The sequence below is a fragment of the Pan paniscus genome, chromosome 5 (genome assembly GCF_029289425.2).
Source record: "Pan paniscus chromosome 5, NHGRI_mPanPan1-v2.0_pri, whole genome shotgun sequence".
Classification (NCBI taxonomy): Eukaryota; Metazoa; Chordata; class Mammalia; order Primates; family Hominidae; genus Pan; species Pan paniscus.
This window is the reverse complement of record NC_073254.2, coordinates 142,565,994-142,584,026: the sequence shown is the minus strand read 5'-3', so window position 1 is coordinate 142,584,026 and position 18,033 is coordinate 142,565,994. Positions and strand designations below refer to the sequence as shown.

At 34.9% G+C, this 18,033-nt stretch overlaps 1 protein-coding gene across 3 annotated transcripts in view; it reads right to left on the bottom strand.

The window, feature by feature from the left end:
* PKIB (cAMP-dependent protein kinase inhibitor beta) overlaps positions 1–18,033 on the bottom strand; it is a 256,234-nt gene that overhangs the window by 138,226 nt on the left and 99,975 nt on the right. For 2 of the 3 annotated variants that reach the window (XM_063605441.1, XM_063605443.1), the window contains 2 exons: positions 4,883–4,943; positions 4,427–4,513 (listed from right to left, as the gene is read on the bottom strand). The gene's annotated coding sequence lies outside the window, so the exon portion shown is untranslated. The remainder of the gene's footprint in view (positions 1–4,426; positions 4,514–4,882; positions 4,944–18,033) is intronic. The other variant, XM_063605442.1, reaches the window with a different exon arrangement.

The window sequence follows — 18,033 nt, the reverse complement described above, 5'->3', positions numbered from 1 at the left end:
AAGAGTAAACTGAGGTACAGATAGAGTAAATAACTTACCCAAGATCTTTAAATCTGTAAATGGTGCAACCAGGTTTCAAAATTTAGATACATCTGAGCCTGTGATCTTAACCTCCACACTATATAGCTTCCCATAAATAAACCTCACAAAGTTTCACTGTGAATGATTTTTTATGTAAAATAGCCATTCATGAAGCTCTTTTTCCTATAAATAAGGCATCATTTCAAAATGACATGTTTGCCTGCAGCAGGCTCAGAGCTTAGAAAGATAATATTTTAATCAGATACCACTCATCCTTACCAATAATTTGGCATTTCTGAATACTTTACCGTTTTCCCAAAAGTGTATATTTAAAATCCCCCTTTTGTTCTGTCCTGATTTTTACTCATTTTTTTCTGATTTCTATTAATGTCAAAACATATATATTATGATTATGCACAGAAGCATCAAAAGATAATATATTTCAGAATAACCAAAGACTGAAAATTGTGAACTTTAACAGAGACTATGCATTGTAAATATTTGAGGATCACTTATTTGAACTTGAAGAAAATTGGTTTCCTGTTATTAACTAAATTGGCTCTGTTGGTAAAAACGTGACTACCTTAACTGTCTTCTTTCATTGCTGCCCCCTTATTCTTTGTTATTTTCTTTTTCCTGTAATAATGAAATATAAATAACTTATTTATGTTATCTGCTTTGTGAAACATGAGCCGGCCTAGAATGACAACCTCTTTTCCCACATCTGCATATTCTCTCCTTGCCCCTAGTCTAAGATCATGTCAAACAGGGACATATTAAGCTTTTATTGGATAATGTGCTTTAACCAACTTGTTTTTACATTACACTGATACATTTATAAATACATTTTATTTTTTTACAAATTTAAGACATGGAGATGAAATCAAATCACCTTTGACAGCCACCTTCAACTTTTAGTCCCACCATCCCCATAGGTGACTATCTCTATCACAGTTTAACATATTTAATTCCCACCCTTTGTTAATGCTTTTACACACACATCACATGGATCTAGATATATTATATAATATTGCTTTTTACATGGCTATGTGTTGTACACACTGTAATACAACATCCTAGAATTCAGCTGTTTTTGCCAAACATAGGTATGACTCATTCTTTTAAATTGTTGCATAGTATTTCATGGAATAAAAATATTAACATTTATTTAACCATTCCCCTACGCAAAAACATTTAAGTTCTCTCCACAACTTTATTATTACAAACATTGCTGCAACATCCTTTTTTATGAATCCTTATAAACATGCATTACTCTAGGGTAGATATTGAGAAGTAAAATTTCTAGGTTGTGGCATACATCTTAGTTGAAGAGATATTCCTGTGCTAGGAAGTTATATTAGGTCATAAAGGCTCAGCACTAAAATAACAACCTCTTCAATCCTATAGTCTAGAGTTATAGGAAGTCTATCAGTTTGGCAGCAGTTGTATTTTTCTGATGGAAAACACATTGCAGTGGGAATCAAAAGAAACCAAGACTAACCCTTTCTGCTGCTGATTAGAAGTTGTGCAGCCTCTCCAAGTTTCTGTTTCTTTGTCTGCAGTAGTTTGGAGATCGGACTAGATTATTTCTCAGAAATTTATATATCTACATGACATATTTCTGTTCTTAAGTTATTCATTCACTGTACAAGAATATACAAGGCATATATAAGAGTCTACAATGTTTCCTTAAGGAATTAACAAGAAATAACACCAGAAAACAAAGCAATGTGTAAACAGATATTTATACAAATACACGAAGGCTGCAAAATGTGTGATTTTTTAAAAAACTACAAAAAATTCTGTTCCATTGGTCTACATCTCTGTTTTGGTACCAGTACCATGCTGTTTTGGTTACTGTAGCCTTGTAGTATAGTTTGAAGTCAGGTAGTGTGATGCCTCCAGCTTTGTTCTTTTGGCTTAGGATTGACTTGGCAATGCAGGCTCTTTATTGGTTCCATATGAACTTTAAAGTAGTTTTTTCCAATTCTGTGAAGAAAGTCATTGGTAGCTTGATGGGGATGGCATTGAATCTAGACCAATGGAACAGAACAGAGACCTCAGAAATAATGCTGCATATCTACAACTATCTGATCTTTGACAAACCTGACAAAAAGGATTCCCTATTTAATAAATGGTGCTGGGAAAACTGGCTAGCCATATGTAGAAAGCTGAAACTCGATCCCTTCCTTACACCTTACACAAAAATTAATTCAAGATGGATTAAAGACTTAAATATCAGCCCTAAAACCATAAAAACCATAGAAAAAAACCTAGGCAATACCATTCAGGACATAGGCATGGGCAAGGACTTCATGTCTAAAACACCAAAAGCAATGGCAACAAAAGCCAAAACTGACAAATGGGATCTAATTAAACTAAAGAGCTTCTGCACAGCAAAAGAAACTACCATCAGAGTGAACAGGTAACTTACAGAATGGGAGAAAATTTTTGCAATCTACTCATCTGACAAAGGGCTAATATCCAGAATCTACAATGAACTCAAACAAATTTACAAGAAAAAACAACCCCATCAACAAGTAGACGAAGGACATGAACAGACACTTCTCAAAAGAAGACATTTATGCAGCCAAAAGACACATGAAAAAATGCTCATCATCACTGGCCATCAGAGAAATGCAAATCAAAACCACAATGAGGTACCATCTCACACCAGTTAGAATGGCGATCATTAAAAAGTCAGGAAACAATAGGTGCTGGAGAGGATGTGGAGAAATAGGAACACTTTTACACTGTTGGTGGGACTGTAAACTAGTTCAACCATTGTGGAAGTCAGTGTGACAATTCCTCAGGGATCTAGAACTAGAAATACCATTCGACCCAGCCATCCCATTACTGGGTATATACCCAAAGGATTATAAATCGTGCTGCTATAAAGACACATGCACACGTATGTTTATTGCAGCACTATTCACAATAGCAAAGACTTAGAACCAACCCTAATGTCCAACAATGATAGACTGGATTAAGAAAATGTGGCATATATACACCATGGAATACTATGCAGCCATAAAAAAGGATGAGTTCATGTCCTTTGTAGGGACATGGATGAAGCTGGAAACCATCATTCTCAGCAAACTATCGCAAGGACAAAAAACCAAACACCGCATGTTCTCACTCATAGGTGGGAATTGAACAATGAGAACACATGGACACAGGAAGGGGAACATCACATACCGGGGCCTATTGTGGGGTGGGAGGAGGGGGGAGGGATAGCATTAGGAGATATACCTAATGCTAAATGAAGAGTTCATGGGTGCAGCACACCAATATGGCACATGTACACATATGTAACAAACCTGCACATTGTGCACATGTACCCTAAAACTGAAAGTATAATAAAAAAAAAAACTACAAAAAAACCCACATTGCTTATTTAGTTTGTTTTATTTAATAAAGAGGCTGCTTGGTACCCTTCTCTGCAAACACTATATACTGGAGTGAAGTTATTGCTCACTCCTACCACCCCACCCAGGTGGAGGCAGAGGGAAATTTGTTATAACAGGTGCTTAATATATTTTCTGTGGCCCTAAAGCTGTAATTTCCTGGAAATGCAGTGCCCAGTACTGAGAGAGTTCTTGGAGTTGTTTCTCATGTTCTCCAGATTCTAGCTTCCCAAATCTGTTTAAGACCCATCTGCTCCATTGTCTGCCTAAACATAAGCCCTTCCCTCGGCTATATCATCAATTATAAGGAGTACACACACATGCGAAATAAAGAAGGGGTCAGTAGAGGGGAAGTACAGGGAAAAGACTTTCTCAAAAAGAGACTTTGGTGAATTTAATACTCAGTAAAGACTGAAGAGAAAAATATAACCATTTTTTAATCCACATTTTTCAAGATTTCTGCCCTTTAGCACTGAGCCTATACATTCTCTTCATTTATTTAAACTCTCTTTGAAGTTGTAGTAGCATCAAAGGCAAAAGGACTATATGAGGACAAAAACATGAATCAAAATAAAGACAACATAATCTGTAATGTGGAATTATCAGTCAGCTGAAAGGACAGATGGGAATAAATTATAGAAAATATAGTTACATTAAAATGAGAAAAATCATATGATGGTATCAAGACTGCACTTAACAATCACAACACAAATAATGAGACACCTAACCAGGACAGAACCATAAATAAGTTTGATAATGCCATCCTTGGTTCAACAGATCACAGTTTACTTTCAATTTAGACAGTGTCTACCCACACAAACTGGAAACTTGAAGCACTCTCTTGAGTAGATCATTTTTAAAGCAAGATTTCACAAAACATGTCAATTGTATCAACTTGTTTAATTCAGTTATGGGAATGTTTATCATGCACCAGGCATTCTATTAGCTGCTAGGCACATAAACATGACAAAACGTGATCACTACCAAAGAGATGTTACCTTCCATAGGAAGTATGTATGTCCAAGTTCTCAAATCTCAAAATCAAATTAATTTCAGAGTGTGTCATCTTTAAACGAAAGAAAAACCTAAGAGAGAGAAAGAGAAAAACAAGTTATACATACATTTTACAAAGGTTCAGCATAATTAACATAACATGTAAGTAATAACACCCCAAACACATTAGGAATAACCGTTCTGGATAATTCAAGAAAATATATTGTTGCACATTTTAAAAAATTTTTGTAACAAAATGCTTGGAGGAAGCAGGATAGTGGCATGGAAAGAACATTGGACCAGAAGTAAAGAAATTAGGTTTTAACTATTGTTTTTTCAATAATTTGCAGTATTCACTTACATAATTAATTTCACTTCTATAGACTTAATGTTTCTTTAGCTTTAGACTGTTGAATTTAATCTTATTAAAGACGAAAAAGAAAACTATAACAATTTTTTACCATTTTTAAGATTCCTCTCCTTTAGCACTGAGCCTTGTGGAGCCTTGACCTTGTGAGACCTCTATTCCAGTGAGAGAGAAAAGAAATTAAAATTATCTCTGGCCCCTTTTAGCTTTAGCCCAACAACTAAGTCAACTATTAGAAAAGTACCAGGTGAAGGGTAGTCCTAACAGGCCAAGTGAAGTTGAAAGATGTTCAATTATTCAGTAGACCATCTGCTGCTATTTGTATACCTTATTGTACAGAAGACTCTTGCATTGATCATAAAGATGCAGGGCAGACAAGTCTTAAAATTGGGGCTTAGCCCAGGAGGGTTCTTGGCTTTGCTAAGGAAAACATTCAAGGGTGAGCTGGTGGTGTTAGACACCAACTTTTATTGAAGTGACAGCATACAGCAGCAGCGGAGGTGCTGTTTCTTGGAGAGTACGGCTATCCTATATGCAGTGTGCCCAGAATAGCAGCTCAGAGGCAGTCCTGCAGTCATATGTATACCCACTTTTAATTATATGCAAATTAAGGGACAGATTATGCAGAAATTTCTAGAAAAAGAGTGGTAACTTTCATGCTGTTAGGTTATTGACATGGAAAGGGGCAGTAACTTACAGATGTTGCCATGGCAATGGTAAACTGACATGGCACATTGGTGGGCTTGTCTTATGGAGAGATGTTTCTGCCCCATCCCTGTTTTACCTAGTCCCCATTGTGTCCCAGTGTCTGAGCCCCTCCACAGTTGCATCCCACGTCCTATCTCAGTAACACTTTGTGAATACAGTATTTAATAAATTTAATATTTTGAGATAACAGTAAATTAAACAGACAATTCATACTTAGTTTCAATCTTCCATTTCAAGATTCTTTCTTAATAAATTGAAGCCACTTTTCTAAGCATAAAAAATGGTAAATATAATTCAATTTTTCTTCAGTTCTGTTCATTAAAACTGTATTTAAGTCTACATGACATAAAAGTTAATAATCTCTGAGACCTATTTCTTTACTTAATTTTTGCATATTTCTTATAAATTTGGAATGCAGTGGAAAAGAATCCCACTAGGTAGTTAGTCAGTATATTACAGGCCTCTAACTTGCTGCTATAATATTTATTTAATGAATTCATTCACACAAATCAAAACACCTCATTGAAATTCTATTTATGGCTTACTTAATTTATGATTATCATTTCCAACAGATATTTCACTTTTTTATTGACATATTTAATCTCTGGTTTGTAGATGTAAATTTGAACTTATTCATTTGATGTTACCATGAGATAAGAAAAAAATAATCCTTATTTGGTGAAATATGTAGCAATAAGGTAGAGATACTATCCTGAGATCTTGTGCATGCTTAATAACTTAACCATTTTTACATTCTCCCCTTTTCTCATATATCTTCTTTCTGATTAGACTGTGCATGTTTTAATTAGTTTTTTCACACTGTCAACCTTTAAATAGCCATTTGCCTCACTCACAATCCTTAATGATGTGTAATCTCTCACGGGTAAAATTAAATCAATTCAGCTACCAGAAAAATACCAGAGAAGTAAATAGATAAGACCTTCCCTCATTCTTCTATGACTTCCCAAGTTAGACACTCCCACACTGCAAAGACACTAACTACTAAATCTCCAGTTCTTCATCCAAGTGAAACTGCGAAAAGGGGCATAGCCCAGCATAAAAAAGGAAGTCTGACAAGCCTAACAGTTGGCCTCTTTGCTCTATTCTCACTAGTCTCAGAGGTCTCTAAGGAACTGCTTACCTCTCAAGTCAAGAAGTAATCATTTTAAGTCAATGAAAATGAATAAACTAATCCAGAATGGGTAATCATTGTTATTGATATTAATACCATCATTATGATTAATGGTGTTTATTAGAGGTGATATTTGTGCCAAGAAGATAACTGAAAAGACAGACTAGAATTAACATTACAAAATGTATATGTGCGTATTCAGTGTGAGGGAATTTTCTTAAAGTAAGCAGTGGAAAGGGGTGTAGTAGCATACTAAAGTAATAGCAGCAAAAATTTCGTGGAACAGTCTGGAAAGCAAAGAAGAATCCTAAAGAGGTATTTCAGAGAGTCATTTGTGAATAATTGTATTTTGCAAGATGAATTTTAGGTCTCACCTTTAATATGTATCTTATTGGCATATTACCCATGTCATTATTAGAATAAAAATTCTCAATTCTGGGAACAATTAAAATTGCTATTAAGAATGTGTAAGTCCTTCCCTAGAAATGCTTGGGCATGCCTGTCTCACAGTTTGCTGCCTGCATAATGTAGAAGATATTATTAAGATTTCTGTTTAAGGCTAGAAATAAAATGTTTCTGAAATATATTTTGCAAATAAAATTATTAAATGCTCTATTGTTTCTTTCAAAATAATCTTCACTAAAACTTAGTTTGACCTCAACAGTGTATTATACAATGAAATCAAAACATAATCAACCTATTTAAGATAAATAGAAAAAAGGAAAAGAAAGAAAACACTTGGGATATAAATGTTTTTTCTATCTTGATTGTTAAGACTATTCTATATCTTATATTAATATTTCTTCATATGACTAAGTATTAATCAATATTCAGAAGATGATTATGAAAACAGGAAAATACGATACAACTTGCATAGCCAAAGAAAACAAAATGCAAGAATAATGTGACCATATTCTAGTCTTTCATTCAGTAACTATTTCCTTAGTAATTACTATGTGTTAGGTACTGTTTTAGGTCTTGGGATACATAAGAGAACAAAAAAACACAAAAATCCCTGACCTCGTGGAGCCTCTATTACAGTCTGTACTTAAACATGTTTATATGTAATATTAACCTGGCCATGAGTTCCTTTATCACAAGCAGTACAAAAGAAATGCACTTTCTATCAACACCTCTCATAGCTTCAAAGAAGGTAGCTTCTGTCATAAGAACATAGGATAGAAAAGATAACTGGTTACATATCTATATGTCTAGCCCCTCCATCAGATAATACCATTTCTAGCTCAACCTCTTTGAGGGACATATTTATAATACAAACATTAGTGCAAATGGCTTTTGAGAAAAATAAAATTCAGACTTTGGATTCAGAAATGTTTAATGTCACATTATGGAATATAAACATTTTTTGGCCTTTGGAGTCATTCTGAATCATTCTCATCTGGATGAAAGCCACGAGCCAACAACTGGATGGGTTGTTAAACAGTAGCCACATCTCCTTATCCCTCTCTTACATTCTTTCACTTGCTTTTTTGGTGGCAAATAGGAGAAAATAAGGGAAGTCCACAGTGGTATGACTAAGTTCTGCTTGGTGAAGAATAGCTACTAAATTCTGAGACATTCCAGCCCTGCTTAAGAATGACCTGGATGATTTTAGGACTTTAACTTTTTTCTATTAGGATATAACTGTTACCATGTTAGCTCCATAAAGATGACAAAAAATAAGCAACTACAAAGTCCTCATCTATCATCAAGAAGTGCAAATGTTTTTCAAGCAACTGCTATGTACATCACGTTATATGGCTCATAGTGGTAAAAGACCATCTCTGCAGTATAAATTTGTAAGAGAACATAAACACTTAAAAAATTAAAATGATGTCATATCCCACACCTACACTCATTGCTCACCTTCCATTCAGACCACACTTGCCCATAGAGATAGAAAGCTAGAAAAAAACTTTACATTTGTAATGGATAGAAAGATGGCAATATCATCATAGCTCAATCTTCATGGCTCAATCAGTGAATGTTGACTCGGTAGTCAGAGACATCTGGCACAATTAAAGATTTTTAATGGTCCCTGCCCACAAAGGAGATTAAGACATCATAAGGAAGAAAAACAGAAAAAAAAATACAATAAATGCAAATGCACCTAGGTAAATCACAGAATTAAAAGAACAAAGCACGTTAAAAGGAGGATTATGTTTGTGTAAGAGAAAATGAATTAATTTTAAACCTTTAATCTTGATGCTTAAAATTTTAGGGATTTTGGTAATTGCTTTCCAACATTTATATGGCAAGTTATTTAAATTAACCTAGTCTTGCTATTTTTCATTCCAAATCTATTTAAGTCCTTTGTGAGGCTCTCTGACCAAGTAATTTGCATTAATTCTTATTTTCTTTTCAGCTTTTCATGCTTAACAATGCCTAGTTTTAATAATAACTAACAATCACAAGTCAAGATGGAAAGGATAGTCTTATATTGTAAAAGAAATGTTATAACAAAAACAACTTCGAGATGACTGATAAAGTAGGAAGAAATTCTCTACATTGAAACCAACATTTCCCAGGAAATCTTACATTGCAATACCAAGAAATTGCTTCAGACCTGAAACATCTATTCTGTCCTCTATGTAGAAAAATGATGATGGTATTATAATGGTTAAATTCTTCCAAATCACAGTGTGACGCAGTAGTTAAATTTTTATTTCCACAAAATTACTAGAGCTATTTGAAGAGTGAGTTGATATTCCGCCTGTGCAATAACTAAAAGTCCCTGGCTCTGGTGAGACTCGAGGTATATCTCCAGCCTGTGATTGATGGAAGATCCTGGGTATTTGGCAGGCTACAGTCTGTAATACAGAATCTGCACCATCCACCTAGTGGTAGCACAGACAAGAATTGATGATAATGACTGTTTCCCCATCAACTATGACTCACATGTTTTCTAGAGGGTGTAAAAGAAAAGACTGACCACAAGTTATGTCAGACAAGGTATTCAGTGCAATTCGGTAAAAACAAACAATCCTTCCTGTTTCGTTTATCCATTAACATTTCATTCTGGAGGCTCACTAAAACAGATTCAATCTTTTTTAAAAGTTGGTGGGGGGAAGGTGGTATGCTGGGAACTAAGAAGATACAAGACAAAATAATATATTTTCTGCTGCTTGTAGTGTATAGTGCATATAGATATGATACAGGATAAAACCAGTCCCCAAGTTTCAGCAGCCTGAAAAGCCTAGTGTTCAGGGAGGCTTTACAATCTGAGATGGGGCAAACCCTATGTAGGCAAACAATTCACTTTAATATTATGCTAAGGAAAAAGCCAGTTAATCTTTACAGAAGAAGAAGAGAATGAGAAAAAGCATAACATAGGTGAAATGTATTTTAATAGTTCACTTAATGAATAACATACTAATGGGCAATAAGCTTAGCAATTACCTTTATTTAATATAATAGATAAAAACAAATAACATCATTAGATGCCAACATCATTTTCCAGAGCTCCCAGTTTCCCATCAAAATCAACCAAGTTCCAATTTCTAGAGCTTTGTTTTCTGTAATTTATAATTTAAGATAGTAGAAAATGTTTGCATGCTTAGACTCCACGTGAAACATTTCTGCCTAAAGAAGAATCCTCAAGCAAATATGTTTGAATTTGACTACATTCACATAGAACTTTCTAGTTTTTTGGAAGATAGAAAAACAAATTTTAAATGCTTTTAAATATCAAACTAGCAACACAGGTCAAATATAAAAATAGTGATTACATAATTTCAGTAAAAATTCACTGAACATAATTTTTTACTTTAAAAATTAAATGAGAGGTATTAATTTTACTGAATAGGTATTAAGACCTATTTTTAATAATCTTAGAACAAGGCTAACTACAATATGTATCTATATACGATGTCTTCTTTTATTTGCACCTTAATTTCTCTGACTGAGAAGAAACCAGCTGTGTTTAATTGACGTTTGTTAAACACATTGTGTCAAGGTGCAGATAAGATTTATTTATGTGGCTACTTGTGTGAGAATAATTCAGATTTCTCCAAGCTGAACCTGAAGAGGTTGCTGCTTTATTTGCAGTAAAAATATTCTTTATTTACAACCTGATCTTGATACATGGGGCCTAGAGAAAATACTAGAGAGTAATTTTCATTTTGTTGTATAGTACTTTTCATTAGGAACTGATACATCTCAAATTTTAAAATTTGAATAAATCATAAAATACATGATATTTTAAAAAATAATACTTTGCTTTTTTACTAATTATTGATTAAAGAGCCATAAATATGAGTAATATACAAATTCCTGCTCTGGAAAGTGCTGTAATGTAGTACAGAAAATTAAAATTATATGTTCTTGTAACAGAAAGGATGCAGCACAAAAATACAAAAGTATCGTAAAAGTTTAAACAAGAGAAAAGGCCCTAAGAATTTGATGTACCAGAGATCTTTACAGAGGGATGAAGATAGGTTAGGGCATATGGGATAGAGGAGGAAAGGGAGGATATTCCATGCACCGCAAACACAATTGCAAAGATATGAAGATGGAAAAGCAGGTGTTGTGTCAGGGCATCAGTGGAAAGGCCAGTTTTATTAGAATGTAAGAAGACTATAAGGAAGTCATTGAAAATAAACTTTGAAAAGTAGGTGGTAGGTAAATTATGGCAACCTTGAACTCCTGAGTAGATTCTGAAGTCATGAGAAGTCATGAAAATGGTTGGAGCAGGGGAAGTGTACTAGTCCATTCTCAAGCTACTGATGAACACATACCCAAGACTGGGTAATTTATAAAGGAAAGAAGTTTAATTGACTCACAGTTCAGCATGGCTGGGGAGGCCTCAGGAAACTTGCAATCATGGCAGAATGGAAAGCTAACATGTTCTTCTTTACATGGTGGCAGGAAGGAGAAAAAGGAGCAAAAGAGGGAAAAGCCTCTTATGAAACCATCAGTTCTTGTGAGAACTCACTTACTATCATGAGAACAACAGCATGAGGGTAACTGACCCCATGATTCGTTTACCTTCCACCAGGTCCCTCCCACGACACATGGAGATTATGGGAACTACAATTCAAGATGAGATTTGGGTGGGGACACAGCCAAGCCATATCAGGAAGTGATATAATTAGGCCTGGCTATCAAGAGTAACATTATTAACCATGCACAATGTGAGACAGGCTCTGTGGGCCCAGGCAAGGAGCAACAGAGACCAAGATCAGGGTAGTGACTGCGGAAATGGGAAGGAAGGAAAGATGGCTTAGACAAAGAGAACCTGCACAACTAGGCAAATAATTTAATATAGGGAATTGAAAAGACAAAAGAACATTTTGGCATCTAGATGACTAGATAGTGTTATAATTCATCACAATAGATAAGTCCAGAGGAAAATTAGTTTTGCATGGGAAATTGATGAGCTCCATTTTGAACACGTAGAATTCAAAATGCTTGAAAGATACCGAAAAGGAAAGGTTAAATAAAATAAGATAAAAATACAAAATAAAAAACAACTATATCACCTTTTTGTTCATGTAAGTAGCAAACTTACCACTTTGAAGCAGAAGCATCATACATGATGCTAACTTATTTTCCAAATCCTGTGAAAATGTTTTCGTTGAACCCTGATTTAATTTTTAGCCATGGTTCCCAGCCTCATTTTACTCACATTTAAAGTAGAATCCATCTTCCTGGACATTTCTATCTACATTTCCTTCTAATTTAGACAGTATTTCTTAACTTCTCATAAATCAGATTGTTTCTCTCTTTAAAACTATCCTGTAATAATTCCTGCCCACTAAGTTTTACCCCTTTATCTTAAATTTTACAAAAAAAAAACTCCTCTAACTATGCTTTTGTCTGTTTATCCCAGTTAATGTGTTCTAAATAAATGTATTTCTTTTTTCTTTTCTTTTCTTTTCTTTTTTTTTTTTTTGAGACGGAGTCTTGCTCTGTCACCCAGACTGGAGTGCAGTGGCGTGATCTCAGCTCACTGCAAGCTCTGCCTCCCAGGTTCACGCCATTCTCCTGCCTCAGCCTCCTGAGTATCTGGGACTACAGGCGGCCACCACCACGCCCGGCTAATTTTTTGTATTTTTAGTAGAGACAGGGTTTCACTGTGTTAGCCAGGATGGTCTCGATCTCCTGATCTCGTGATCTGCCCACCTTGGCCTCCCAAAGTGCTAGGATTACAGGCATGAGCCACAGCGCCCGGCCCAATAAATGTTATTTCTTCCCCATATAAAATGAGATAAAACCATTTTATTTCCCCTCAGTGCTGGTATCTGTATTTCTTTTTTTCATGGATATTGAGAAGAAATGGGTACTGTTTTTTCAAGATTAATTTGGACTTGATTTGACAACTCACAAATCTGACATCTTTTTGTGTCTTTATCACAAATGTTCATCAAATCTGTTTGAAAAGCAGTGTAATGAATTACTATAAACTTCTAAGAAAAAAATATACAAACAAAATGAATCCAAATTCAAGGGCCATAAATTGCTTTTTCTTTGCATTTCTCCAACCCTGCGTCCCTCATCCCAGGAAAAATTATTCCACATACTTTTTTTAAACTTAAAAGTAATGTAGGTCAGGTTTTAATCTCATTTTATTCTCTAGAACTTCTGATTTGAAATCTGCGTATGATACTATTTGGCTAAATGCTGAAATCAAGCCACCAGTGGCCCCAACATTTATGTACCCACAGCATTTTTTATATAGCCCCATATATAATGTTATAGTGTAATTATTGTTTGTCTTTCCAGTGTATTGTAAAATCTTAAAGACAGAGTCATCATGTATGGCGCAGTCCCTGACACATGGTAAGTGTTCCAATGTTTAATGAATTAATATATGAAGAAATGTATGAATGCTAGAGATAGACCTGGTGGCTGTCTAGGAATTCTTTAGATCCACCATGTTAAAATGTCATATTTATTTCCTTTACTTTCTCTCCTTCTGACAGTTTTCAATTTGTTTAATTACTCACAAAGCCAGGCAAGTTATACTTAATTTAAAAACACATGCGATAATATACATATGCCTAACAAAATCAAGATGTGCTATGTTAAATAGTTCCTTTTACTTTTTTCTTTTTAAAATTAACTTTACTGAGGTATAATTATACAAAAAAAATAAATATATATATATATATATATATATATATTTTTTTTTTTTTTTTTTTTTTGAGATGGAGTCTCGCTCTGTCGCCCAGGCTGGAGTGCAGTGGCGCCATCTGGGCTTCACTGCAAGCACCTCCTCCCAGGTTCACGCCATTCTCCTGCCTCAGCCTCCCGATTAGCTGGGACTACAGGCGCCTGCCACCACGCCCGGCTAATTTTTTGAATTTTTAGTAGAGACGGGGTTTCACCATATTAGCCAGGATGGTCTTGATCTCCTGACCTCGTGATCCGCCTGCCTCGGCCTCCCAAAGTTTTGGGATTACAGGCGTGAGCCACCGCGCCCAGCCAAAATACATATTTTAAGTGTAAGGCTTAATGTGTTTTGACAAATTAAAAGAACCATGTAATCATCATCACCATCAAGTTATAGGACATTTCCATAATCTCAAAATGTTTCTTTTACTTCTTCCCTCACTGCTGTCCCTGGTTCCAGGCAATAACTGGTCTTGTATCATTATTGATTAGATTTGTCTTTCCTAGAGTTTCATATAAGTGACATTGTGTAGTGTGTACTGTTGTGTGTCTGGCTTCTTGCACTTACAGTAATGCTTTTGAGATTCATTCATGTTGTTGTATCAGTAGTTTCTTTTTTAAAATTTCAGTAGTTTTGGGGGTACAGGTGGTTTTTGCTTACACGGATAAGTTCTTTAATGGTAAATTCTGAGATTTTAGTGCACTTGTCACCCAAACAGTACACATTGTACCCAATATATAGCCTTTTACCCCCACAACTATTCCCTCTGAGTCCACAAAGTCCATTATAGTACTGTTATGCCTTTGCATCCTTGTAGCTTAGCTCCCACTTATAAGTAAGAGCATACAATATTTGGTTTCCCATTCCAGCATTACTTCACTTAGAATAATGGCCTCTCACTCTATCCAAGCTGCTGCAAAAGTCATTATTTCATTCCTTTTTTATGGCTGAGTAGTATTCCATGGGGTATATATATCACATTTTCTTTATCCACTCGTTGGTCAATGGGCACTTAGGTTGGTTTAATATCTCTGCAATTGCAAATTGTGCTGCTTTAAACATGAGTGTGCATGTTTTTTTTTTCCATATAATGACTTATTTTCCTTTGAGTAGATACCCAGTAGTGGAACTGCTGGATCTACCACATATTGCTGCAAGATAGTTCTACTTTTAGTTATTTAAGGAATCTCCATACTGTTTTCCATCGTGGTTGTACTAATTTACATTCCCACCAGCAATACAAAAGTGTTTCCTTTTCACCACATCCATGCCAACATCTATTGTTTTTTGACTTTTTACTTAAACGGCCATTCTTGCAAGAGTAAGGTAATATCTTACTGTGGTTTTAATTTACATTTCCCTGATGATTAGCAATGGTGAGCATTTTTTCATACGTTTGTTGGCTGTTTGTGTATCTTCGTTTGAAAAATGTTTACTCATGTCCTTTGCCCACTTTTTGACAGGTTTTATTATTATTATTATTGCTGATTTGTTTGAGTTCCTTGTAGATTCTGGATACTAGTTCTTTGTCAGATGCATAGTTTGCAAATATTTTCTCCTACTCTGTGGGTTGTCTGTTACTCTACTGATTATTTCTTTTGCTGTGCAGAAGCTTTTTAGTTTAAGTAGGTCACACTTACTTATTTTTCACTTGGTTGCATTTGTTTTTGGGATATTAATAATGAATTCTTTGCCTAAGCCAAAGTCCAGAAGAGTTTTCTGATGTTATCTTCCAGAATTGTTATGATTTTAGGTCTTAGATTTAAGTCTTTGATTGATCTTGAGTTGATTTTTGTAGAAGGTGAGAGATGAGGATCTAGTTTCATTCTTCCACATGTGGCTTGCTAGTTTTCCCATCACCATTTATTGAATATACACTTTATGTTTTTGTATGCTTTGTTGAAGATCAGTTAGCTGTAAGTATTTGGCTTTACTTCTGGGTTCTCTATGCAGTTCCATTGGTCTATATGCCTATTTTTATACCAGTGCCATATTGTTTTGCTAATTATAGCCCTGTAGTATAATTTAAAGTTGGATAATGTGATGCTTCTAGATTTGTTCTTTTTGCTTAGTATTGCTTTGGCTATGGGCTCTTTTGTGATTCCATATTAATTCTAGGATTGTTTTTTCTAGTTCTGTGGAGAACGATGATGGATATTTTGATGGGAATTGCATTGAATCTGTAGATTTATTTGTGAATTTGGATATTTTCACAACACTGATTCTTCCCATCCATGAGCAGGAGATGTGTTTCCATTTGTTTGTGTCATCTATGATTTCCTTCAGCAGTGTAGGTGATCTTTCACCTACTTGGTTAAGTATATTCCTAGATTTTTGTGTTTTTATTTTTATTTTTGCAGCTGTTGCAAAAGGGATTCAGTTCTTGATTTGATTCTCAGCCTGACTGTTGTTGGTGTATAGCAGTGCTACTGATTTGTGTACATTAATTTTGTAACCTGAGACTTTACTGAGTTTATCAAATGCAGGAGCTTTTTGGATGAGTCTTTGGGGTTTTCTAGGTATACGATCATATCATGGGTGAACAGAGATAGTTTGACTTCTTCTTTTCCAGTTTGGATGCCCTTTATTTATTTCTTTTGTCTGATTGCTCTGGCTAAAACTTCCAGTACTATGTTGCATAGAAGTGGTGAAAGTGTGCATCCTTGTCCTGTTCCAGTTCTCAGGGGGAATCCTTTCAACTTTTTCCCATTCAGTATGATGTTGGCTGTGGATTTGTCATATGTTACTTTTATGACCTTGAGGTAAATCCTTTCTATGCCTATTTTTGCTGAGGGTTTTATCACAAAGGGATGCTGCATTTTGTCAAATGCTTTTTCTGCATCTATTGAGATAATTATATTTTTTGTTTTTAATCCTGTTTATGTGATGTATCACATATATTGACTTGCATATGTTGAATCATCCCTGCATCCCTGAGATAAAACCCACTTGATCATGATGTATTATCTCTTTTTTCTTCTTTTTTTTTCTTTTTCTTTTCTTTTCTTTTTTTTTTTTTTTGAGACAGAGTCTAACTCTGTTGCCTCGGCTGGAGGACAGTGGCACAATCTCAGCTTACTGCAACCTCTGCTTCATGGGCTCAAGCGATCCTTCCACCTCAGCCTCGCGAGTACCTGGGAGAACATGTGTGTACTACCAGCGAATTTTTGTATTTTTTGTAGAGATGGGGTCTTGCCATGTTGTCCAGGCTGGTTTTAACCTTCTGGGTTTAAGTGATAAGATCACAGGCATGAGCCACTGCGCCCAGCCAATCATGATGTATTATCTTTTGGATGTGCTTTTGGATTCAGTTAGCTAGTATTTTGTTGAGGATTTTGCATCTGTTTTTATCAGAGATATTGGTTTGCAGTTTTCTTTTTCTCTTGTGTCCTTTCCTGGTTTTGGTATTAGTGTTATACTGGCTTCAGAATAACTTAGGGAGGATTCCCTCTTTCTTTATCTTTTCGAATAGTTTCAGTAGAATTGATGCCAACTCTTCTTTGAATATTCTTTGAATTCAGCTATGAATCTATCTGGTCCTGAAATTTTCTGTGTTGGCAATTTTTTCATTACTGATTTAATCTTGCTGCTTGTTACTGGTCTGTTCAGGGTTTCTAGTTCTTCCTGATTTGATCTAGGAGAATTACATGTTTCCAGGAAGTTATCCATTTCCTCTAGATTTTCTAGTTTGTGTGTATAAAGGTGTTCATACTAGCCTTGAATGTTATTTTTTTATTTCTGTAGTATCTGTTGTAATATTGCCAGTTTCATTTCTAATTCAGCTTATTTGAATGTTCTCTCTTCTTTTCTTGGTTAATCTCACTAATAGTTTATCAATTTTGTTTATCTTTTCAAAGAACCAGCTTTTTGTTTCATTTATCATTTTTTTTGTTTCAATTTCATTTAGTTCTGCTCTGATCTTTGTTTTTTTTTTCCTTCTGCTACATTTGGATTTGCTTTGTTATTGTTTCTCTATTTCCTTGAGGTGTGACATTAGGTTGTCTATTTTTGCTGTTTCAGACTTTTTGATGTAGGCATTTAATACTATTAGCTTTCCTTTTGGTACTACTTTTGCTGTATCCCGGAGGTTTTGATAAGTTGTGTCACTTTATCATTCATTTCCAATAATTTTCAATTTCCATCTTAATTTCATTATTAACCCCAAAATTATTCAAATGCAGATTATTTAATTTCCATGTATTTGTATAGTTTGGAGGGTGAGTTGCTTTTAGATCTAGCAGTAATTGTTTTATAAATCTTGGAGCTCCTGTGTTAGGTGCATATAAATTTA